Source organism: Rhea pennata, chromosome 22 (assembly GCF_028389875.1).
Source record: "Rhea pennata isolate bPtePen1 chromosome 22, bPtePen1.pri, whole genome shotgun sequence".
NCBI lineage: Eukaryota > Metazoa > Chordata > Aves > Rheiformes > Rheidae > Rhea > Rhea pennata.
Window position 1 is genome coordinate 9,271,862 of NC_084684.1, and position 24,490 is coordinate 9,296,351.

The 24,490-nt window shown below is 39.5% G+C and overlaps 1 protein-coding gene across 8 annotated transcripts in view; it reads left to right on the top strand.

Moving 5' to 3' along the window:
* Nucleotides 1-24,490, top strand: part of SLC45A1 (solute carrier family 45 member 1) — an 87,462-nt gene that overhangs the window by 37,098 nt on the left and 25,874 nt on the right. For 2 of the 8 annotated variants that reach the window (XM_062593254.1, XM_062593256.1), the window contains 5 exons: nt 7,313-7,529; nt 12,176-12,284; nt 12,994-13,082; nt 19,878-19,939; nt 23,077-23,188. The gene's annotated coding sequence lies outside the window, so the exon portion shown is untranslated. Of the gene's footprint in view, nt 1-7,312; nt 7,530-12,175; nt 12,285-12,993; nt 13,083-16,094; nt 16,114-19,877; nt 19,940-23,059; nt 23,189-24,490 lie in introns of those variants that run through there. The other 6 variants (XM_062593255.1, XM_062593252.1, XM_062593257.1 and 3 more) reach the window with 5 other exon arrangements.

Genomic DNA, 24,490 nt, shown 5'->3' on the forward strand with positions numbered 1-24,490 from the left:
TTTGTAGGCAGGTCAGGAAGAAAAACAGATCAACACTTGTGAAAAAGTTTTTTCTGAATATTTTGTCTTTTGCATCAGTTTTCGCTTTTACTGCCCAGGTGTTTGGGTGAGGAGAGAGAATTCACTGTTAACTGTCATTATGATTAGAGCACTCCATAGCTCTGGTAATCGAGGGCGGTGCAATTTGTGAACTAGTCAATCGTTTGCAATGTCAGTGCTTAACCTGAGAATGCTTGAATCCTCTGCTTACTCCGTAAGCAACACACGACTTTTTCCTCTGTCAGTTAAGTGATAACAAGGCTAATGGAGAGGAGTATTGGTAATATCCTTTCAGCAAAGGGTGGGACCAGTAGATCAAGTGACTGTTAAGCACCCACTCTCCTTGAAGAGTGGGAGGAAAAGTTAAGAGATTGGCTCTGGTTTGGCTCATCCTCTGAGCTTACTTCCTTACTTGGCTAATTGGAGGCACACTTACAGCAGCTCCAAACTTAGCTACAAACAGTGACACAGTTTTGAAAGTAAGTGTTTCTTGCATACAAGCAAGAAAAGGATAACCTGAACTTGAAGCATTTTCTTAGCAATTTTGTGTTATGCTTTTGTCACTAGTTCAGGAAATGCCTGAGGTAGATGAGGCTTCTGGACTTTCCCTTTTGCATATGCAATGGTCAGTTTAAAATACAGTGGTAAATGGTGTTTAAGGACTTTTTAAAGAGACAAGAATATCGGGAAACGAATTTGAATTATAGGTGGATAATTGAAAATCAGTCTCTGCCTCTCCATGTTCCTGCTACCTCAGTAAAGCTGCAGTCTTGTTTTTTAGATTGGTGGGATTTATTTTAAGCAGTGAACAGATAGCAATTATTACTAGGGAGAGCCTAAAAATTTTAATACAAAGCTGTATTTAGCTACACAGGAGCTGTAATCCATAAACTAGATTAAGCACATACTGCCCCCCTCCTTACTCTTGTGCCAATGTCATGCAGCAGTGTTAATGTGGCATGACTGTGAACTGAGTTTGAGAGCTGGTCCATCTGTTGGACCAGTGTGCATGGAAGAGCAGTGGTGTGGTAGAATTTGCTTTTGTTGTGAACTACTGGCATATTCTTACAGTTGTTTTTTCCTTTAGATTTCTGCAGGTTTTCTGTGGCTGTTCTTCACATTTTTGTGTGGAAGCAGAGTTCACAGAATGGGAGATGTAGAATGAAGCATTGTGCGTGTCCAAGTAAATGGGAGGACAGTACAAATTAGTAGACTGTCTAGTCTTGACTGTAAGTACTGCAGATTGATCCTGAAGTGAATGCCGAGTCAGTCTTGGTCTCTAGCACCACACAGTGGTGTGCAGGACTTAGTGTGTCTAAACTACTTTTAGCATGCTCTTTTCTGTTCATTCATTGTGAACCTAATGCTTTAGGCTATTGGATACATCCAAAGCACAAATCCTAAGAAGCAGCTCTTGCAGAATTTGTTTCATGTCTGTGGAACTGATTGACAAGATGATTGGTATTTTTTTATGTCATAATTTATTCTTCGTCAGATTGCTTGCTTTCACTTCGGTTTGCCTTCAGCAGCAAACAAGCCTGTGGTGGTATGAAGTTACATTTCCGAATCATTATTAATCTCTCATACATAGCTATAAATGTAGTGGCTATTTTTTAAAACAGACATTCTCTGGTGATCCATGCCAAAAAGTATGACCAAACTTGGCTAACAAATATTATCAAGCGGTGGGTTTTATCAGATGCGTCACAGTTTGCTGCCCTAGCACTGTGGTTACTAAAGATGAGTGAAGATATTCTAATGAATGCCATACGTAAATTAGAGCAAAGGATGAGCCTAGATCCCACAAACATCAGAATTTACGGCACTGCATTCTTGCTCTGTGATTCATAACCCTCTTTTTACAATATGAAAATTCATTTGTGAATCATTCATAAATAGTTTTACTCTGATTTGTTCAAAACAGGACCACATTGGCCCCTTGATGGTTTCTGACACATGGATCAAGCTTCTACTTCCTATTTATAAGAAATAATCCCCGTATGGAAACTACTAGAGAGTCTCTTTTATAGTCATGTCCATGTCCATGGCCTCTTCTGGGAATGCATGAATAATGAAACGAATTGCTCAGCATACGCCTTTCATTCCAGATTCCTTTTACATATTATCATGAACTGCCTACGTTATAGAACAGACATTACGACTGAAGAGGAGTCAAGTTCTTGGAAAGGTGCAATTTAGGTCGCTTAGAATGTGCACTGTGGAAAATGACTGCAGCATGTGTCTGTAAATTGTATACAGTTTGGATGATGTCAATCTGTGGCAGTGCTTAGCATCTAGAAAGCAGTTTAACACCAAATATTCCTCTATTAGTACTCAGATAAATTCCTGACAGGTTGAGGGGAACAAAAAACAAGCTGATAAGGTGCTTAGAAGACCTTTACTGGCAACTGTAATGTTTTAACATATTTTGCTACATTCTTCCCTTGCTGTTACCAAATGGTTGATAATTTGCATCTTTGTAATGAAAAATTTTGAGTGTTCATGCTTAAATGTAGCAATGTGGGTTTGTTGCTTACTGTCATAACATCAGCTATCTCTTACTTGAATTCAGTTACATGGCATTAGGCTGTTGGAAAAATGTGTGTAATGTTTAACTAAATATGGCTACTGAAGCACAGTTGCATTTGTTCTCTATACCCCTAGCCTTGCCTCACCTCTCTCCTCTTAACAGTGTCTCTGTAACTATAATAAACTAAGACTATGACTGTGTCACAAAGCAGTCGTAGAAATAGTTTTGATATCATAGGAATCCTACCGATTAGAAAGATTGTAAGGTCCATTTAGATAGAGTCACGGATACAGGTCACTTCCTAGGTCTTTGACTCCTCCATGTACAAGCAGTTGTATGATTTCTAAATAGCTGCTTATGAATCACCTGGAGGACAGGAAAGGAATATGTGTGGCACTCATTTTCATGCCAGCACCTTTCTTCAGTCTATGATGGAATGTTAGTGAAGCATAACCTAAGAAGAGTGCTTGCATGAACATTTGCAGAAGCTCTCGGATCTGAGGAAGGACACACAATAAAAAGAGCATAGAGAAGACTTCAGATAGAGAATTGCAGTGTTACAGAGTGAAACCTGAATAGCAGCAGGAAATGAGGAGTTGTGGAAAGTGAAACAAACTGCAGAAATCACCTGAGGATTTGAAACTCTATCGTGTGTGTCGAACTCCAAATTTTCTGTGGAGTTTGTTGGAACAAAGGTTTTCAAATCATTCCACAGAAACGAAACCTCTGCTTGTGGCTCATATGCATTGTCTCCTTCTGTTATTTTAAGCTTCTAAATTGTTTGGATGAAAGCGAAAATGAATTAAATAATTCGCTAGAAAACTATTTTGTGAAAGTGTTGGGGTGAGTGCTACCTGATATACTTTGAAATGAGAGAGTCTGTCTAGATGTTCAGGCTTCTTTTACCGAATGCAAAGAAACTTTGCAAGGAGAAAATACACAGTTTAAGAGTACAAAACAATTATTTATTGGCTAGTGGATGCAATGTTAGTTATGACTGATGAACTGCTAGACTTAGCAGTGATTTACACCTCATCTCTCATGAAGCACCAGGTAAGTCCTTGCTGGCCAGGCTGCCACCAAACAGGAGGGGAATGGTTGGCGTCTGCTGCTTGAAGCTGGCTGATGATTGATACTGATGCCTTCTTTTTTTTTATTTTTTTTTTAAATCTTTTTCACGTTGTTATTTCTTGTCTTGAGTCACTGACCTGCTCTTCCTGCCTCAGTGATTTCACATCTGACCATGATTTTACTTTTGCATACTTTGTATGGCTTTAGCTTGTGCTCTTTCTCACATCTTAACAGTAATCTTCTCAGCACAATAAAGCCAAGGTTGCACTCCCATGCTGTGTTAAATTAGGGTTTAGATCACACTTGAACTGCTATACTGATTGTTGTAGAAGAATGGAAGGAGAAAGGTCCACACTAAATACTCTGTTTTAATGTGGTCTGCACTGCAAAATGAACCTGAGATCTCTGTGCTTTATAGGCTTTTCACAAAGTGTAGTTGATGCTTGCTCTGTTCTGCTGCTGATAAATGTTCTCAAATTTCCCTTCTGAGGAGGTCCAAAAGATGAGGAGCCAGTGTTCTAATGAGGCACAGCCCATTTATGTCACTTAGGCTCTTCTCTATGACTTTTACTTGCTTGCTTGTGTGAGAGCATAAGTCATTCCCATTTACATGGTGCCATTGAGCTATAATGATTTGGCCCTGAAAAGTTATTTATGTTAGAATGTATACAGCCAGCCGAATAAAACTGACTACACAGAAGTATATAAAGTAGAAGGCTTGGCCTTCTGATTTTTAGCTAAGAGGTTGAGTTGCATCTAACACTTAAGTTATCTAGCAAATTTCCTATGTCCCAAGTAGCTCATGGTCTTTTTTGAGTCAATTAGAAGAAAAATGAGATGTATGTTTTCATGATGTGCATGATCTTAGGTTGACGGTATGTCCAAAATGTACATTCTAAATCCATTTGCATTATTTTTTTGACAGGAGATTAGTGCCTTTTTACATAATAGGAGAGTTGCAAATGCAGTAAAGTAATAACCTCTTATGCATCTCAGTTTTCTGTTTTGTAAAATGTGAGTGATTCAGTGGAATTAAAGCTGAATGCATGAATATTGTCAAAGTGCTCTGTTCTTGCCCATTTGTGAGTATCAGTGGTGGCATTTCAGTCTCCAAACATGGCTTAAAATGCAGTTTACGTATGATGGTGTAGGATATAACATAATTCATACAGGAAAACATATTTTATTGTTCACTTCTTATAATACTGACTTAGAAAATGCAAAAATCCTGCTGACTTGTCAAAAAATACCCATAGTCATGTGGGAACTTGAAGATTATTTGAAGACTTGTAGCCATTCTGAAGTAGGGAGACTGGTCTGACTGGTCAGGTCAGATCTGTAAAAAACCTGAGCTTCGCCTCATGACCTAGAGGAGTCAGTAGTCTGCTTGTAGAGATTGCTTTGAATGACAAAGCTCAAATCCAGTGGTGAGGAGAGTACTCATGGCCAGAATAACTGGCCTCAGGATGTCACAGTGAGCTTTGAGGGAGATTTTTGAGTTGTGTCCAGGGATTCTTAGTATGTGACTGAGCTACACGTTCAACTGTGTGAAGGCTGGACGATCTTGAGAAGTCTGCCCTTTTCCGGTTGAATGCCTAATGCTGATGCCATCTCAGGTCAATGAGAGACTTTTCAGCATGTTTTGTGAGACCAGGAGTGGGATGGATACATTTGCTGTGTCAGAAAAGTGCACACATTGCTTTCCAGTTTGAACGGGCTCCCATGCTTTAAACCAGGGGGTAGCAGATACTGCTTCCTACTTGTGTAAACAGCTGACAGCATGGAAGATTAGGCCAATATATGTTTGCTGAGTTAGCACTGTTTTTCTTGTTTGGATTTTTTTATTTGTTGGTTTGGTTTTCTGATTTGAGGATTCCCCTGCGTTTACAGGAAAGTCTTTCTTTGTGTCCTGGATGTTATACTCTTCGAAGAAGATGAAATTTGTGAGGCTATGGATGCACCTCAGGCTCCTCAAGTCATGTAGTTCTTGATTGATATGTGAATTGCATCATGTTTAGTTCAGAGATGGAACAGGAAGGATTTGCCTGTCCAAATATAGACTTCTGTGTTGGAGCTGGTTGTCTCAGTTTCCTTGGTAGTCAGTGGAGAGAAACAGGTGCTGCTGGGACATGACTCATCTCTTCTAAGGCTGTGTCCCAATAACTGTCTGTCCACTCAGGTCATCAGAAATGATGTGATCAAAGTTTCACCAGAGCAGAACTCATTCATGCCAAGTCTAAATATCCCACATTGTATTTTACCAGAGCTCAGAGCCTCTTCTGAGCTGAAAATTACATGCTGTTTATTTGACCATCTATGAATACTACTCTTTTAAAAATAATATCTTGATGACTGTTTGATAGGTTTTCATTGCCTAATTCAGTGATTTATTATTTTTCCTCATATTTTTGGTTGTATGGAGAAAATACATACAGAGTAAGAAAAAATTTTGGTTCTTTTTAACAGAGCAGGCAGCCAACAGAATTTGCCTCCCCAAGTGAATTCAGACATCACAGCTTTTCCACTCAACAACCCAAGCAAAAGAGTCTTATTCCTATTACTCAGTTATTGTTCTAATTTTACTTTCCTGCTGACAAGTGCTGCTGACAAAGGATTGACTTTGACTAGTCCTTGCCATTTCAAGGAGAGAAAAGAGATTTGGGGGGTTTTGTGTTGTAGGAAGATCTGTTTGTTTATGTGTCTGTCTTTGGTACAGCTGTAGTTTTCAAGCATGCTTTAAAAAAAAAAAAGAAAAAAAAAAAAGGCTGGTCTTTCAGAATAATTTCAAAAGATCCATTTTTTTTCCATTAACAAGTCTTAGTGAAGAAATGTTACCATAATTCCTCCTTATATAATCTTGATAGAATACTCTTAGACTCCTAACATTTCTTTTAGGATATGAAAGTAGACAAGGAGGATTGCTGGAGTGTTGATTTATTACCTGGTGTCTGTGTCCTGGAGGAAGGAAGGAAATAAATAAAGAAATAAATAAAGCAGTAGTCTCCTACTGGAATCTTGGCTTGAGGTGAATAGGCATAGAATGACAGAATCTTTGCCCTGCACTGGGGCCTTGCTAACCTTCCACTTCCTGTTGAGTTGTGAAACAAAAAAGTAAACATTTAACTGAATGTGGCAGCGTGAGACAATCAGCCCTATTGTAGAAGGAGCAGCAGTCCCTTCTCTGCATAAATTCTCTTCATTGGCAATGCTAATTGAGCTGCTGTGGAAGTAAGCCAAGCCTTTCATTGGGCAAGATCCAAGTTTACACAGAAATACAAGTAGTGTGGTTGCTTGGTCCGGGGAAATATCCTGTATGAAGCAGGGTTGTTGAAGTTTGCTCACAGTCACAGGCTTTTCAGAAGTATTCTGCTTTTAATGCAGAAAATCAAATCACAATACTTGAGACTCTGAAGCTGTCAGGGGGTCTTGTGGGAGTGGTTGGATATGGCATAATTTTTATGCTGATGTAATCATTCCAAAGTGGAATTGCTGAAATATGTTCCTTGTACAAAAAGCAGTCATTCTTCGAACTAGTGTCCTTGTTCTCATAGCACTGTGATGACTGTGCATTCCTAGCTGAGGTAAGGATCTTTAAAGGAATCTTGACGTGAATAAAACCATGGGTTCTGAATTACTATAAGCTGACCTGAATTTATTGTTTATTCAATTTAGATGCACGTAGTCTGTTTCCTTGTTCCAGACTCACCAGTTCAAGCTATCCTTCAGTTGTGCTTTGTGATGGTCTGTCACAATGCTGGAGCCTACATAACCTCCTGTCTGGAGAAGATGACCTGGATAATACTGATGCACTACCAGTGACCTTGAGTATTTCCAGATACAGTTCAGGAGAACATTTCTTCAGACCTTTAAAATGCTGTCTGCTACACATGTGAGTAAACATTACAAGTAGAAAGAGATAGTCTGGAAATATGGTCATGTTAGTGGTAGTTCTGCCCATCTGATACATCTCCTACCCAACTTAGTTGTGGGTTTTTTATTTTAGAACAGATTGATAAGTAAATTGGCTTTTAACAGAGTAGACTTCAGTAAGGATGGTATTCTACATGTTTAATGGAATTTTAACCCACTTAATAAGGAGTTTTAATAAGGAGTTTTACTTTCTTCTCTAACTGCCTTAGAACTGCAGATGCAAGTTTTTTCTGACTTCCCATTGCTAATTTGACAGAGACTGAGTCAAATCCACATTTGGAGTACTGTTACTTTTAAAGAATATCAGTCTTGTGCAAAAAGCAGTGTATCATCTGGATTAAAATCTGTCTTGTACGCATCCCTTGGTTCTCAGAAGCAGAATCTCCGAATTTGCATATCCTGCTGTGGTGCTGACATCAGGGGCTCCCTGGCTGAAAAACCAGCAGTGGTGTGGTCCAGTTCCTAGTTCATCTTACCGATTTAAGTCGGTCTGAGGAAGTCTCAATCAGTAATAGGGGAGACTTTCGGTCTTACAAAGCAGAGGTCCAAGTTCTTTACTTACTTCCCAGGCCTCTTCCTCTTTACAGCACTGATATAAATGCTACATACATATTCTACCTGTGTACATTCTCAGTCTATTCAGTGATAGAGTTGGTTTGTGCTGTGTTTTTGTTTGCTTTTACTATTGCTTTCATATTAAGAGAAAAACAAAAAAGATACTTGACATGGTGTTTACATGGTTGCGTATTAGGTGAGGGCCCCTCCAATATTATCTTCATTTTTTTTTCTGCTTGTTTTAGTTTTTGAATCATTTTATGCACATATCTAATTAGTATACTTCTTGTCTATCTGTAGAGCTTTCTGCCAAAGTATCTTTGCAATAGCATTTCTTAGCAAAATGAGGTCTGTACAGACTATCCTTTCCTTAAGATGTTACAGGAGCTAGTGACCAGTGATGTTTGCAGATTGTGTGATGTTTCCCATTGAGTTTCAGCTACAGGCAATCCTTACTTCACATGTCATTTATACAGAATCACCATATTTTAGGGGAGATGTCCTGAAATCAACAAATGAGTGATATATGTGTATGTGTGTGTGAGCTATATAGACACATACACATATCCTGTTAGTCATGCAAGAAACCTTTTTTGTAACACAATATACAATGATGTCTTCTCTGTCTGGCATTCATTAAGTTGTTATATCTTGGTGTTTTGTGAGTCTGAATGAAGATGAACTTCCAGAGTTGTAGCTCAGGCAGTAGTCTAAACTACTGAGCTCTCGTTGAAACTCATCATCTTTAAGATTTGTGGCTTTCTCACGCTTGCATCATAATCAGTGCCATAGTAAGCTCTCCTTATTTGTTGTTACTACCTGCTAGTAAATCTTTGAGGTGGGCTTGCTGGATTGTTAATTAAGAGGTTTTGCTAAGTATATTAAGTGGCGCATCTTTAAAAACAAAGAAACAAAGAATCATACCTCCTATTACTTCTGCTCTACTGCTTAAAATGGACCATTCTGTAGTTTTAAAAGACAAGGAGTCTGAACAGCTCAAGTGTTTGAGCTAACTCCTAACACAGAATGTTATAGCCTAGGGCTGGCTTCACTGGCGGCACAGACAGGACAAAATTGTAGGATTTCATCAGGGCTGGGCATGAAAATCCTATGTTGCTTGTGTGGATGGAGGAGTATGAGAGGAATTGATATTGCCAATGAATGCCAGGTACTGATTGATGCTTCTTCTGTTTTAAGTAATTTAAAATAATTTTAAGTTTGTAAGCTACTGCTCCCTCTTGTTTTGTCCAGTTTGCAAAAAGGAGATGCTAATTTTCTAGCAGAAGCAATGAAACCAGGTAGAACAGTATCTTGCTCTTTTTATATAATAGCAAGTGACAAATTCAATCATGTATGTTTGCCTCACTTTCTATCTGTTTGATTTTAACGCTTTAGTTGCGTTAAATTTTTCCAGAGTTATCTAGGATTTATTTCTAATAATATATCTATCAGGTCGATTTGAACAGATTTGCTCTATTTTGCGGAAACTATTTAAAACAGAAAATGTTTTCCAAAGTCAGAAAAAAAGAGTGAATTGACTTTTGGGGGTAGAATGTAAGAGAAGAGTCATCTCACAAGAAGATATTGAAAAAGTTTTGTCCTCTTGTACCTTTGGGGAAATAGCCCGTTTGCTTCTGACACTAGTCATATACAAATGCTGTCTGGGATTGCCCATCCATGTGGCCTGTGTGTGTGCGTAGCACTGTAGGTCGTGTTCAGCGTTTTTGCACACATGTTCTTTCCCTGCTTAAGTCTTTCATCTCCAGAAGATTATTTAACTTCTCAGATTTTTAATGGAAGACTGTGCAGGTGGATTGTTAAAGCTGTTGTTGAGTCCCTTAATCTCGGGGCAATTTATTGGTATCCTGTTGATAAGCAAAACAGTTCTTTTCCAGAAGTACCATTTATGACTCTTACCGCCTGTTTAAATTCACCCAGTCCTTCTGGAGTTCATCCAACCCTCAGTTTTCAGACTTGTAGCAGAACTTTAAAGAGAATTTTAAAGCTACTGTTTGTTTCTGTTTCTCTAAATAACGTGTGTCACAGGACTGATCCCAGGTATTTTTAGACACACTGTTTCTTCTTTTTTTTCTTCTTGGGTTGTCTTCAGCCTTTCTGGGAAAATTATGTGGAAACTCTCAGGACCAAAGATTGAATATTAAAAGACAAAACATGTTTTCCCTGAAGAAAAAGATTTCTTTCCGTAGTCCTAAACAAATCTTAAACTGGAAGGCATTGTACATTAAAAAAAAAAAAAAAAAAAAAAAAAAAAATTTTGTTACTAGTACTCCATACTACAAGGTAATTTTCTGTCATTTGAAATCTATAAACAGTGCCTGGGCTTCTTCCTGAGGATTTTATCCAGCTTGCACTCTCTCTTTTACTTTAGAAATGACCATGTAAAATTCTAGGTCTCTCTGGTATCACATCATGGCAGAGTATCACATTGGTCTTCATAGGATTTAAGAATTCTAAGAATTTTCTTTTTCAGGATCCACCTGTCAGACGAGTTTTGTTACTTAAAGTTTGCTGTACAGAAGCACATGACTAATGTGTGTGTGTTTTGCTTTTAAAGTGGAATTGTAGAAACCTTTGGGAGTTTAAAAACATAAAGGCAGGATGCAGCACAGACACACGTCATGCTGCACAAGACCCTCAAAGCTAGAGAGTTGCTGGAGGGAAAGAACAGGTATTGGGAAGTATAGGGGAAGGGGCTTTGGTGAGTGGAACTGTGAAGACAAGGAAATGAAAGACAGGAACTGCCTCCTTACTCCTCTTGTCCTGAAGAGAACAGAAGGTATGTACAGGCCCCAAAGGTTTGCAGTGTGTGAAATTTCATATTTATTTTTCCTCCCTTGGTCCCAGCCTTTGGGAGTTACTGAGCACTGGAGCAGGTTGCCCAGGGGGTTGTGGAGTCTGTATCCCTGGAGATGTTTAAAAAACCTGCCTGGATGTGATCCTGTGCAATGTGCTCTAGGTAACCTTGCTTGAGCAGGGGGGTTGGACTAGGTGATCTCCAGCGGTCCCTTCCGACCTCAACCATTCTGTGATTCTGTGATCCTCCTGTCTTTTTCTCCAATTTCAGCGTTTTAGTCATATACACATATATCCTGTCTCTTACCAGAAACATCTACTTTGTGCTGCCTCAAGGATCTCTTGTTTTGCTTTTTGTGGAAGTGTTAACAAAGCCATTTGCCTGTTCTTTCTTCTGCAGTTCTGAAAGAGAATAGCAATTTTTAGGTTTGCATAAAACCTCCTGTAACATGTAAAATATGCCTTATGGTCTAAAGTGTTGTGCTATTATTTCTTCAGATGAGAATGTGGCATTCACGTTTCTACTAACACAGTAGTATAACAAATGGTGCAGGATGAACTCAGTATTTTCTCACTGGTCAAAAGAGCATCCTTTTCCTGTGAGGGCAGGCCAGGTAGAAGTCAGGTTACAAAATCAGACTGACATAAGTGTAGCATCAGCAGAAAAAACATTATGTGTTCAGGAGGGATGTCCAAACATACCTTTATACTCCATTCTGATAAAGGCCGTTCACGCCTCCCTACAGCAAAGTATGTGTGTTAAAAAGCCCTGTGTAGTTGCTGTGCTTAACAAGATCAAAGTTTGCAAATACACCATGAGCTAGCAAGAGTTGCTCAGTCGTGTCCAGTCATGCCAATTAGAATAGCATCAATTAATAGTGAGCACATACAAGTGCAGCAAATGTCCATAGGAGGGCTGCCAAGCAGGCAGCAGGTTCCTTTTCAATGCTGCCCCAGCATTTGGGCTGCTGCATTCTTACTGGATGTATTGTGCATGGGGTTGCGTTTGGGTCAGGCAATGTGATATAATCACCTGAGTAAAATGCTTTAGTGAGGAGTTATTTACAAAGTCATTTAGCTGTTAAGTGAGCTCCCAGCTGTATTAAACTGGCTAGTGCACTGGGCTGAGCTGTAATTCAGATGCATAGACTGATAAACAAAGGGTCACAGTGGCCTGATTAAAAGTGTTTTTATATTTTGCATTCTTGTATTAAAATCTTGTTGTATTGCACACAGATTTCAACTGTGAACTTTCGAGGCATCTGGGCAAAAAATGATAGATCACCAAATATCAAGACTGAAAAGTGAGCATGCTGGATGGCTGCCTCTGGAGGAAGCCTGACAAGTGAGTATGTGCAGAACTTCAGGGTTCAATTCTTCCAGTTTGGAGCATGATGCTAACAATCTGCTCATGCACTTGTGCATATAGTCCTGTTGTTCTACACACCTCGTAGGACTGAGCCTCAGTTGAAAAACTGTGAAGGGTGTAGTCAGCAGGTTGTGTCCAGAGACCCCAGTAGTTTTTTCTCTTGTGCCATGTGGTAATATGCATGCTTTTCACATTCATAGGCAGAGCCAGCTGTAGCAATGCACAACCTACAACCTGTTCTCAGCCAGCTGCTAGTCACTCTTCTCTGAATGGTGCAAGTGCAGTAGTTCTTAGCACTGTCATACATGTTGATAGAAAAAAGTGGTATTCCTGAGGTGGAGTGGGGGCAGAGAAATCTGTTGTGCGTTTGTAGTCGGAAGAGTAGTAGTCATCTAAATGTTTTAAATGTAATTCTATTGTAATCCATAAAAAGGAATTCCAGGGTACAAAAATTCAACAGTGTAATAAAAACATTCCATCTCTGAGGCATTAACTTTTTAAATGTGTATAAGAAGGTGTTCCCTACAGTAGAGAATTACGTACTCAAATCATTAATCAAATGTTTAATTTTTTTTGTGTAGGATTAGTAGTCTCTTATTAGAATTATGTGCGTATGCCCTGACAAAGGTACAAATTTAAGCTATTTTGTGATGAACTAATTAAAACCAATAATCCTGTTTACTAGTGGAGCTCCAGCAACAAGAAGCTTTGCCATTTTATGGCTAGCGACCGACACGAGAGAGACTTTTGTCATGTTCCACAGTGAAGGCTAACGTGAGTATGGCCTGTAAGACAGGAATCAGACTCTTGCTTATATGTTGAGAACATGGCTAAGCATCCCAAATGACAGCACTTAGTCTTTAGTTTTAGTTAATTTTGCAATCATTTGCTAATTATCTAATAAGCTATTAGCTTAATTTCAGAATAAATCTCTAAAGATTAAATATCCATGTGAAATGTTTTTCTTTGTTATAAAGAGTATGTGCATTTTGTTCAATACTGCATTTGATACATATAGTTGCTAGATATTATTATAAAATGTAGCTGCATTAATAGTATAGCTTTTGAATTGTGCACTTTTTTCCTTTTTTGGAGGATTTGGAAATATTGAAGAGCTTTTTTTTTTAAATATATGCAGATAGTTTTAGTAATTTATCTGTAGGGTGCTGTGTAAATTGAGGTGGGAGAAAGCAGTGAAACCCACTGTAATCTCTGAGCGATGTGACAGAAATCAAAGAAAAGTGGTTGAAAAAGCCCTGTTATTCCACTTATGAAAATGTGAATCAGCTAAATGATTTGTTGCTGTTGGAATAGTCCCTGCTGCAGTGGCCATTGTGCATGTTGTACAGGTGTTGCGTGGTTCAAGAGGGAGGAGTGGCAGAACTCAGAAGTTTTGCAACCGTTATCTCTTAATTTTTAGTGCCGGTAGTTTAGTGGAGAGTTTGCTTATAATATGTTCCAGCCACAGGGTGAGCGATTTGTAGCAGTATTTAGTAGTTGTTAGTACTTGAAAATACAAAAATGGTGAGTTTCTTGAGATTGTAATTTAACATGAGATTGGCGACTCTGTGTTTAAAACAAAAACAAAAAACCCTCCTTGAGTCTAAAACAGTAATTCTATGACATTAGCATGAAAATACAGAAAAATAAACAGTTACCATGTTTGAGGTGTAAGAAACATAGCAGTGTCCATAGATGATCAGCTTCTTGTGAGCAGTTTCCTAACAAATTTATCAGTGTATTAACCTTTCTCCTCCAATTTTATTTTGTCTTTGGAGAGGTGGAGGGGTTCCCTTTGGAAGGGGGAGGCATCTGTGTATATGTTTTATATGCAGATATATTTTATTCTTCTAGAAAATATGGCAATATGTACTCTTCTGACTGGTTTAAAATTGACATACTATTTCCAGACCAAAACAAAAATATACGTCTGTAGTCTGGGTTGAGTCCAAAGCATCTTTACCTCCAAACTGGTTTAGGCCAGAGAGACAGGATGTTCCACAGAGCAAAAAACTATGTGATTAAAGAGCATGAACAAACACAGAGTATATTATTAACAAAACACCAGGCTGTATTTCATGTCGGGTTTTCTGGTTAGTGACCCAGGGAACTGACGCAAACTAACAGAAAGACAAAGGTCCAGTCTGCTCTAGTATAACTGATAATCCGAAAAGATTCCCCGGAGTCCCCATTTTGTATGGCAGTATCCAAAAGCTGTTCTCACAAGCTGTGCCAGCAGTACTACTGAAAATACACCACGATGGGACTCCATACCTTGGAGCATGCAGTGAGGGAATTCTTTTGGCAACTGCTGGGGAGAGGTTTTACCTTGACTCGTGATTCTGTAGGTGTCTAACAGTTAGGCTCCCTGTTATTTCCAGGCTCTTTGCTTGCATGCTTTGACAATGTCTTTCTTTTCTGCCTGGCATTCTGACTCACTGATCAGTCACTGTCCCTCTGTCCTGCCCTGTAGGCCTCTTCATTTTTTGCAGATTCCTCCACCTCCTGACCAGCAGCTGTCTGGGCCAGGATCTCTATGGACAGACTATGAGTCACGCTGCTATTTGATGAGGATGCATGTAGTAGGGGCGTGAGGTGAAGGGTAGATGGTGTTTGGAGATTGATGGAGCCCTTGAGGGGCTAGCAGTTGATAAGCAAACTTGCAGTCAAACAGGCAGATAAGATGAGGTAGTGCTGGCTGTCTGTAAGCAGGCAAAAATCCTGGACCCTTTATGAAGTTTTTTACAGACCTGGGATGTTCTGCTCTTGGGAACTTGCTAGCCTTTGACCCCAGAAAGCCTGAGGAGATCTATGGATCTTCAGTATGTAAAAATTTCTTTGGGAAATGCAATGAAAAAGTCTCAGAGCTGCTGTGCTCCATGCTGTGAATTTGCATGTCTTTTCCTAGGGGCTGTACTTTTGCCCTCCTCCATCACTAGTAGAGGACTGAAGTGCCAGTGAGCCTGGGAACACGTGTGAAGCCTGGTGATGTTTTAGAAGACCACTTTCTCCTACATCAGCAATGTGAGGAGATCTTGGAAAATGGAGCATCAGCCTGTTTGGCTTTATTTTTCATAGAAAGTTACTTCATTATAAATAGTCTTATGTAAGATGGATTTTTCTCCTTGGGACTTCTCAGATATTATCAGCTTTTCAGTCACTACTTAATGCTTATAGCCAAACACAGAGATACAGCCATAGTTCTTCAGTGTTGCAAGCTCATCGTATTCAGGATGCATATTAGGCAGGAGGGCAAGAAGCATCTGGTGCTCTGGGAGAGGTGGGTGCTGAAGCCTTGACAGGCAATGAGCTATTGTTTAAGATGACAGCTTTCTTTTCCTGTAATGCCCACAGCATCATTCAGGAGCATCACTCATCTCCCTCAAAGAGAGAGAGAGACTGCCTTCCCCTACCTGCTGTTACTCAGCAGATACACTCCACTCCTCCAGATCCAAACTAGAAGATATTTTTTGCTAATGCTCCCTCACTCTTCTTTGTTAACTGAAAGAGGTTATTGCAGAAGCTGAGAACACCTGCCGCACTCTGGGCATGATGCTGCTTTAAATGAAAGGAGACGAACTGTAGAGCAGCACATAACAGAGGCCCCTGGGATGCCTGCCTGCCTGCCTCTTTTTGCATGTGTGTGTGTGTGCGTGTGTGCAAGCGTGAATCACAAGCTGCAGAACTGGGAAAGCAGGGGCATCAACGTGTTATTTCTTGAATCATTCATCAGCGGGTCAGCTGGCGGATGGCTTCAGCCTGAGGTGAAAGCTTGTAACACTCCAGCAGGCAAATAGTTCCATAAGTGAGTATCTGCATTTCATCTGCATCTTGTATCATCTCTGTGAAAAAATTGCGCGTAATTGGTAGTGCTTCAGTTTCCTGTGTCTTCCACCGTATTCATTTGTGTTAGGACAGCTCAACTGTTTTATAAACATGTTCTAAAAATGTGTTTTAAATCTGATGAGCTTGCAGCGTTAGAGAAGACTTAAAATACTTGTAGATCTCAAATACCGGAACTCTGACACTTTCTACCCAGCGTCAGTTAAAGCTCATACATAATAGTGAGATGAAAATTCAGCATTTCTTTTAGGCTTGATCAGAGAAATCATTCAGGGTACCCTAAGCAATTAAAGAAACAAATCATTTTTCAGTGCTTGTGACTTCAAAAAAAAAATCATGTTTTTTTTTCCCATCCCTGGCTAGAAAAACTAACTGCTGTCTCTTCAAAAAAGAAATATCTGTGGGAATCTTACGGCATTAGAGTGTGAACTATGGTACCAGTGAGAGCAGCTAGCCTAGAAATTTTCATGCGTCCTTCATACAGAAAACACACTGAAGTTTTGCAACAAAATGGCAAACAAGACTTACTATGAGCTGTTTCCTAACCCAGAAACTAGACTGAATTTGAACTAGTGAGAGGTATCGGAATATTTGCCTAAACAGACATGGCAGCAGTTGTATTAAACCTTCTGAAAGGTTCAGACACCCACTTTTGCATGGTTTGCATGATAAAATCTCAAAGAATGGAATAGAAACACTTTTTATAGGAAAAGTAACGATTATCAAACTTTTCCAGAATGTTCTGTCTTTACATTGAAAAGATTTGCAGATTTTTCAATAAGCTAGGTGGGGTAAAAAGGCAAATTTACCCTCTAAAGCACCATCTTCTATTTTTGTCCCAAATGCATAAAGCTACTATTATATTTTCTTAATCCAGACATTTTGAAATGCAAATTGCTTTTTCTTTGAGTTCTGATATTCATGATGTGACAGTGTTTTCTTTATTAGGAGAGATGCTGTAGTTGGAGGCCATAACTCACAGGTTACTTTTCTCTCCATCTCACCTTCTCACAAGATCTCCCAAGCTCTTTAAGACTCTTAAAAATATCCATAGTTTAGTAGGCAATTCTCTGTGGTACGGATTTACAGGTACTGTAGCTATTTCCTGGCTATTATCTCCAGAGACTTGAGAACTCTTCCCCCCACCCTGTGGTTGCATTGACCTTTTCCTCAGAAGCCAAGGAAGCTGATCTGAACGAGATTCCCTTGATGTGAGAACTGGTCCTGATTCTAAAGCATATTTCAGTTGTTTAAGCATCAGTAGAAATGCTTTTAAGGATCATTTCCTTTTCATGATGGATGCGTGTGAATTTCTGAGCTGTAAGGCTGTGTATAAGGAGCTGAATTTGATAGAAGGGGGATAGATGGAAAGATTAATAAGAAAATTTAACATAGTTGTTCCATAGCCTGAAAAAATACAATTACGAGATTTTAAAATTTGCTCTACATTTAAAAACTGGAGTGAACATAAAATGTAAACAATTATCTTTATTGAAATGTTTCCATTCTGGAGAATATCTAAATATATTGTTATTGTAATGAAATTTTACTTGCTCTTCAACACTATTTTGGTCTGTTTCAGTGCAGTGAGAAGTAAAAATGGTTTCTGATTTCATGAGTCTGTTACTGGGAATCAAATGAGCTTGCTCACTTCCTGGATCATTGCTCACTTCATCTAGCCGTTATGCTATTAGACAAGAGACAGCAATGGGTGCTGCTTCTGACTATGTGTTTTAGCCTCCTTTCTTAAGAAAATAAGGTTTGTATGAACATGCTGTCCTCCTCAGGTAGTTTTGATTGCATTGGCATATTTTGGCTACAGCGGGACAAAAGACTGACAGACATTCAGCTCCTGCAGTCTTTGTGACAGGAAGTGGCTACTTGGAGGAGAGAGATCCCATGAGCAAGGGAATCTGCAGTCAGTATTGACAGCTGGGAGAGGCTGCGTGGAGAGAGGCATGCTGAAGGCCTCAACTGTAGGAGAGGTTCCAGTTGGAGTTTGTGCATCATCACATGGTAGATGCCAGGGAAATCAATCCCAAGACAGAAGTCTGTGGGAAACAGGGCTTCATTAGTTCTGTCGCTCTCCTGCTTATTGTGGTGAAAGTACCCATGTTTTCTGGTTTTATTGCTCCATGTTGCTGGAGTGTGGTGGCTGTGCTCTAGTTTAAGGAGACTTAGACTCAGGGATGTATGGTTTGTCAATCCCAAGCAGGCATAGGAAGGAAAGATCTCTTAAGAAGAGGTTCCCAATATATTGGGCACCTGTGGCCCGCAGAGGAGTTTTAATAGTGACCATTCTCAGCAGGAGCTGAGTAGCTGCTTTTTGATGCTGCAGGATCTTGTTTGACTGTGTGGGAAGGCAACTGAATGGCTCAGTGCTGAAGGAAATGCTACTGGACTCAGGAATGTCAGCTGTGTACTGCACATCCTCTCCTAACTCATCCCTTGCCCCTCTTACTTCCCGCAGAAGCAACTGCAGGGCCAGGGCCAGTTGTGAAGATACCGCATCATCAGAGCACATAGCTGTGCTATGCTGTGGCTGATCCTTAAGCCAAGCATGCTGTTGAACAATGTCTTTTGAGGTGTTGTATTTGTACGATCTGTTATGTTGCATCCGTGGGAGTGACGGAGCACTGGAACAGGTTGCCCAGAGAGGTTGTGGAGTCTCCTTCTCTGGAGATCTTCAAGGCCTGCCTGGATGCAACCCTGTCTAACATGCTGTAGGTGACCCTACTGAGTGGGGAGATTGGACTAGATGATCTCCCGAGGTCCCTTCCAACCTTACTGATTCTATGATTCTATGATCCCCTGAACATAAACCTATTGCACTGGTCCTGAATTCTGTCTTGCAGCCCAACATCCTTCCCACCCCATCTTCTCCCAGTGCAGTGTTCATCCATGAACGAAACTCTGCAACCCTTGACATAGATACTTTGATCATTCAATGGTCATGGGGCATGTTCGACCAAGTGAAGTATCCAAAGCATCTCTTAAGGCCTTTGGTGAAAATGTTGGTGCTTGCAGCTTCCTGAGAAATTGAGTGGCTTGATAAGGATGTGATGGAATGGTCCGCCAGGTATAGGTTGCAAATGCTTGCTTTTGCAAAAAATCAGTGTTAACAGTCAAATCTTCAGTCGTTTCATAGGACTCTGGGGTGGTGGTCCACTAATATCTTACTTTGGTACTATTTAAACATCAGTGTGAGTTAATGATGTTATATGATATACATTGCTTTGCAGTCCAGAGCAGAAACAGCTATGAGAAATACTTTTCTGTGTACTGTTGACAGATTGTATCCTCTTAATGTAGTAATAGACAATCTGACTATTACAGATTTTTTAAAAATTTATCCTAATGTATTTAAATGTATTTCCTACTATCCTAATGCATTTCGTACCATCTTTAAGTCTGCTGGAAATTGATTTTTTTTCCTCTCACTGCCTCTTACTTCTGTTGTCCATTTCCTAGGTTCTTACTATTTTAAGGTCCTTTCTGACTTTCATTAATTTTCAATTCTCAAAATTGACAATGCCACATTTAGGACAAGTGTTTTCGGATTAAATTCACCACTTTTGACCTGGCCTGGCTTATAGGATCTCCTCAAGAAAAAATGTATTTTAAACATAATTTCCAATTGCTAGAAAATGCGTCTTTTCCTGCCACAGGTATAGTCTTCTACCCGAGGTTTGGCTACAAAGCTACTTCATGCTTCTTATTTTTCAGGTCAAAGTAGTATCCAGTCAGACTTTGCATGGTATAATGAAGAAACAGGATTTTCTAGCATGGTGAGTACTTGCAGTGTCAACAGACTGATGATTTCTAATGACCAAGAATCCAAGAAACACTGCGCCCTAAATAAAAGCAAAAGGGAGCAGTAATCACTGGGTAAATACTATTTCACCTCTACATGTTTAGTAGGCAGCTTCAGGGAGGAATGTAGGAAAGGTACATTGCAGAATGATTTACTGTGAGCTATCATCGTGATCTCAAGGAGCACTACCTGAGCAAGTTCAGAAAAGGAGTTTTGAAGGAGCTATTTAAAATGACAATATGGCTAGGGATTTAACGATCATGTTCATGAAAAGGCTCTAAGTGAAGAGCATGTAGCAGTGGTTGTTTTCCATTCAGCACTCACTGTCTGTGACTTAAATTGTAAACTTACTTCCTTTTTGTTATCTTTGCTGGATGTACGCTTTCCAAGTCTCTCTTGGCTTTTTGCTTCCACAGCTGAGAAGTGCCTCTCTCATGAATTCTGAATTTGCTGCTTTTCAAAGCCATTTTCATTGAATAGCTTCTGGAAAAGCTATAAATGACCTTGAGATGTCACAGATTCCCTTTACTCCATCTTCTCCATCCAAGGCAGGTTCTTATATCCCTGAACATTTTTTCAAGTGTGCTGGCAGATAATCTTCTAAATCTCCAATGGCAGACTCTCTTATCTCCCCAAACTATTCACTGTTCTTCTGAATAGAAGGTTATGCCTCCTATCTAATTTAAAGTCCATGCAGTCATCCTGAGTGCTCTCAACAGAGTGCACTAAGAGAGTGGGACAAACAGAAGGGTTTTTCTTCTCTTCTGTACAGACTGAAAGATCTCTCATGTTCAGAAATAGGCCAGGGTTGAGTATCTGCATTGCCACGGGGGTTCTGCACTCTGTGTCTTCCACCTTTGCTCTGTTTTTCATAAATAATTCAGTTAGCGGTTGTTCTGTAAGTGTTTCAAGGAAAATTATGTTACCGTTAAATCAATCCGGTAGTTTGCATAACATTGTCTATGTGTGAGTTTACTTTATTCGTAGTTTCCTGTCAGATATACTGAGTCTTGCAATGTGAGATCAATAAAACAGTTATACTTACATAAACATTTATACCCAGCAAACTGGAAAAAGGTTGTTGCAAATTTATATTTCTTCATCTTTCATCACTGCCATCGAGTATAGGGATGGACAGAATAGCATAGGTAACGTTAATCTGGCAAAAGAAGTAAACCGCCTGACTCTATTGCAGAAGAAGTTAATGTGCTACAGAATGTGAGAAAATTAAGGAGACTATGGACTAACAGTAAGTCAACTACAGAGAACTTTTCAGTGTTTTTGAAGACGGTAGTGGTCTGACTTCATCTACTAAGTTTAACAGGAGCAAAACATCCCACACAGATGAGGAAGTTTGAACTTACTGTTTTGTGAATAAGGGTACAGTGTGTCACTCCCACACACTGTTCTGCATTTGCTATTGGAGGCCTAACACTATTAGTAGGCTTTTCAGGTTGCATATTTAAGAACTGTGATCTGTTCCCATATGTTAAGAGGATTATTTACATTCATTCAAACACTCTGATTACCTTGAAATAGAATGTATGATTTTACCATATGTTTATTTCTTGGAAATGTATGTTTAATTCTGAAATTTTGCATATTGAAATGGTATTTTTGTTATCCTGAACTGAAACCATTCTAGGTCATCCAATTTTACACCTCTTATAATTTGCAGCAACAGCAGAAACTTCAGGATAATTCAGAGAGGAAGATATGTACCCCTCTCCCCCCAAAAAAGCAAAAAGCGAAGGAAAGAACACTCCACTCCCTAAAAAAAAAAAAAAAAAAAAAAAAAAAAAAGTATCCAGAATGCTAAGCATAGCACCACTATTTTTGTAATCAGTATTACTAGTTTTATACATGCAGCCTTTTCTAAGTCTCTTAAAACATCATCTGACACTCTGCTAATAATGAAACATTGATTTCAACAGAAATTCTTTCTAGCTGTTCCCTTTCCCTGACCTCTGTCCTGGCTGGCAAAGTGGCAGTCATCATAAATTTTTCCATAAATTATGCAGAACTGTAACTATTTAATTACTCAACCAGTGATTTGGCTGTATTTTGTATAGCTGACTTTAGAACACAAAATCCATGTGCTGTATATTTTATTTCATAGCTTGATTCTTCTGCCTATACCTTCTGGAATATGGAGGGAAATACAGAATGTGTTGCTCTGTTTGCGTATGTTTAATGATGACAAACACAACTTGAAAGATTAAACTTGATGTGCAGTCTAGGAAATTTTTGCACAGGCCTTGGGTAGAAAAGAGGAATCTCTGCTTTGCCCTCTTTAGCTTCCGCAGGGCTACCTGAGGGAAATGCCGCTGGGCTGAGTCTATAGCAGCAGTGCTGGGTCAGCCTCAGCTTTTCCCAGCCTCGGGCAGCTTCACTGGTAGCATGGCAGGCCAGGTTCTGGGAGTATAGATCAGTGGAAATGCACTTCGAGAGGGAGGAAGCAGGTTTCCTGGAGCCTCTATGACACAGACAGTTCTTCAAGAGCAGATCTCTGTTCCTTTTGGCCAATCCAATACGCTCGCTGATTTTACTTTGGTGCCTTTAGATTTTTTCTTCATGTGAGTGCTTGCACTGCTGGAGAATTTCTTCCTGTCTGTGTTGAGCTGTAGGAAACATTTAAGTTTGTTTATAACCTGTGTGTATTTACAACAAATTTTGGTTTCTGTGTTAAGTACACAAAAGAAAGTCAACTTACTTCTCAAAGCATTGCTGCTTTTTAAGGTACTTCATCCCAGAAATTGAGCAGGACATGTTATGTCTTCCATGGCTTTTTAGGCAGATTACCGTATATGTCAGATATAAATTTATCCCAAGACTAAGCAGGGTATAGCTATGGCATAAGCAGTGCTACTTCTAGTCGCATTTTGCTACAGCAGACTGGTATTACATTATCTTGGGAACCATTTCTCCTTAATTTATTTGGAGCACTTTTGGAATAACATGGAGATTTTCCTCAAGTCAGTTATTCAATCAGCTGTAGCATAACTGAAGTCTGTTCTTTCTGGAGTTTGATGTTCTTGAAACTTGAACAGAATATTATATTCTTTTTGGCTGTTGGCTAAGTAAAACATTACAGTATCATTACTTGTGCAGGAGAACTCAAGTTTTGACATGAGCACCAGAGGGGGAGTGCTGTGAACTTGACTGCTGTCACTTCCTTTTGTGTCTCAGTGCAACCTACTAGAAGAAGGAGAATGTGATTAAGGTATGTGCAGTTCGCTGTGATTATGACCACTGCTCACCTCCCAGCCTTGATTTTCTTTAAAGTTCTGAACCCTGAAGAATTCCCAATTATTTGTACATGTTTTCCTGACATTTGCTCATGCTGGTTTCATGAATGATCCAATGTGAAAATTAATTTCCTGTCTCCAGTGAAGGTTGTCAGTAAAATGTGTTACAGAAATATAGATGAGAGAGAGGCTGTGAACTCACTAAAGAAGGGACTAAATTAGTTCTAGGTGATACACGCACAAACAATATGCAGTTTATGGTCAAATTCCACAACAGGGCGTAGAGCATAGGGTAATGATTTCACCTCAAAAGGAATAATACCTAAAAAACAGAGAAAGTGTATTTACTCCCGCTTTTAGGGAAAATTGCTATCCAAGCAACTGTGAATCTGTGATTTAAGTCACCTTCAAACTGTGGGGAAAAGAGGTCAGAGGTCAGCCTTTATCCAGAGGAAGAGGATGAATGAGTTGGATTTTCTGTTTGCGGGGTGGATTAGTGTGGTGAATTAAGTCCTATGTTGAGCACAGTACAAGAGCTGTTTCTAACAGAACTGTATGCCAAATGCATTTATTTGGAACCAGGCCTTCCTACACAATAGCCAGTCTACTACAAACACAGAGTTCTCTGGTAACCATATCTCCTTTGCTTTTTTTGAATGCTGTGAATCAATTTTTCTCATGATCTAGGTATCTTCACTACACTGAAGAATTGCATCTGCAGTAATTATTTAAAAATTAATTTATAGACTGAATGAGAAAGACTGTCCATTTGTACCTGCCCACAGTCCACATTCGTTGCAAGCAAAAACCTCCGTGCTATGATCTGCTGATGCACAAGAGTCACATTCACAGATTGGTAATCCAAGATGATCAATGGGCACCACTTCAGTAGCATCTACTCCACTTGTCTCTCGGCTGAAGAATAGTAATAGCATAACGTTTGATGATGCAGTATATGCTTTAAAGTCCCCAACACCAAGGTCATACCTCCATTACTTAAATTAAGCATAGTATGGGATTTCAAAATACAAAAAGAAATCTGAGCTAAGAAATCTGAATATAAAAAAGCTTTGGGATTAAACTACTTGGAAGAGGGGACGGGACTCCAGTGATGCTGTTTCTTGACCAGTTTATGGTCTTTTAATTGTCTGTTACCTCTTCTGTCCCTAAGACATTAATGCAAAGAGCAGATCAGCAGAGAAAATACAACTGGAGGATGCATTTGGTTTGCTGTAGTGGAATCACTTACTTTGGCATTGTTTACCTGCCTCCTGTCT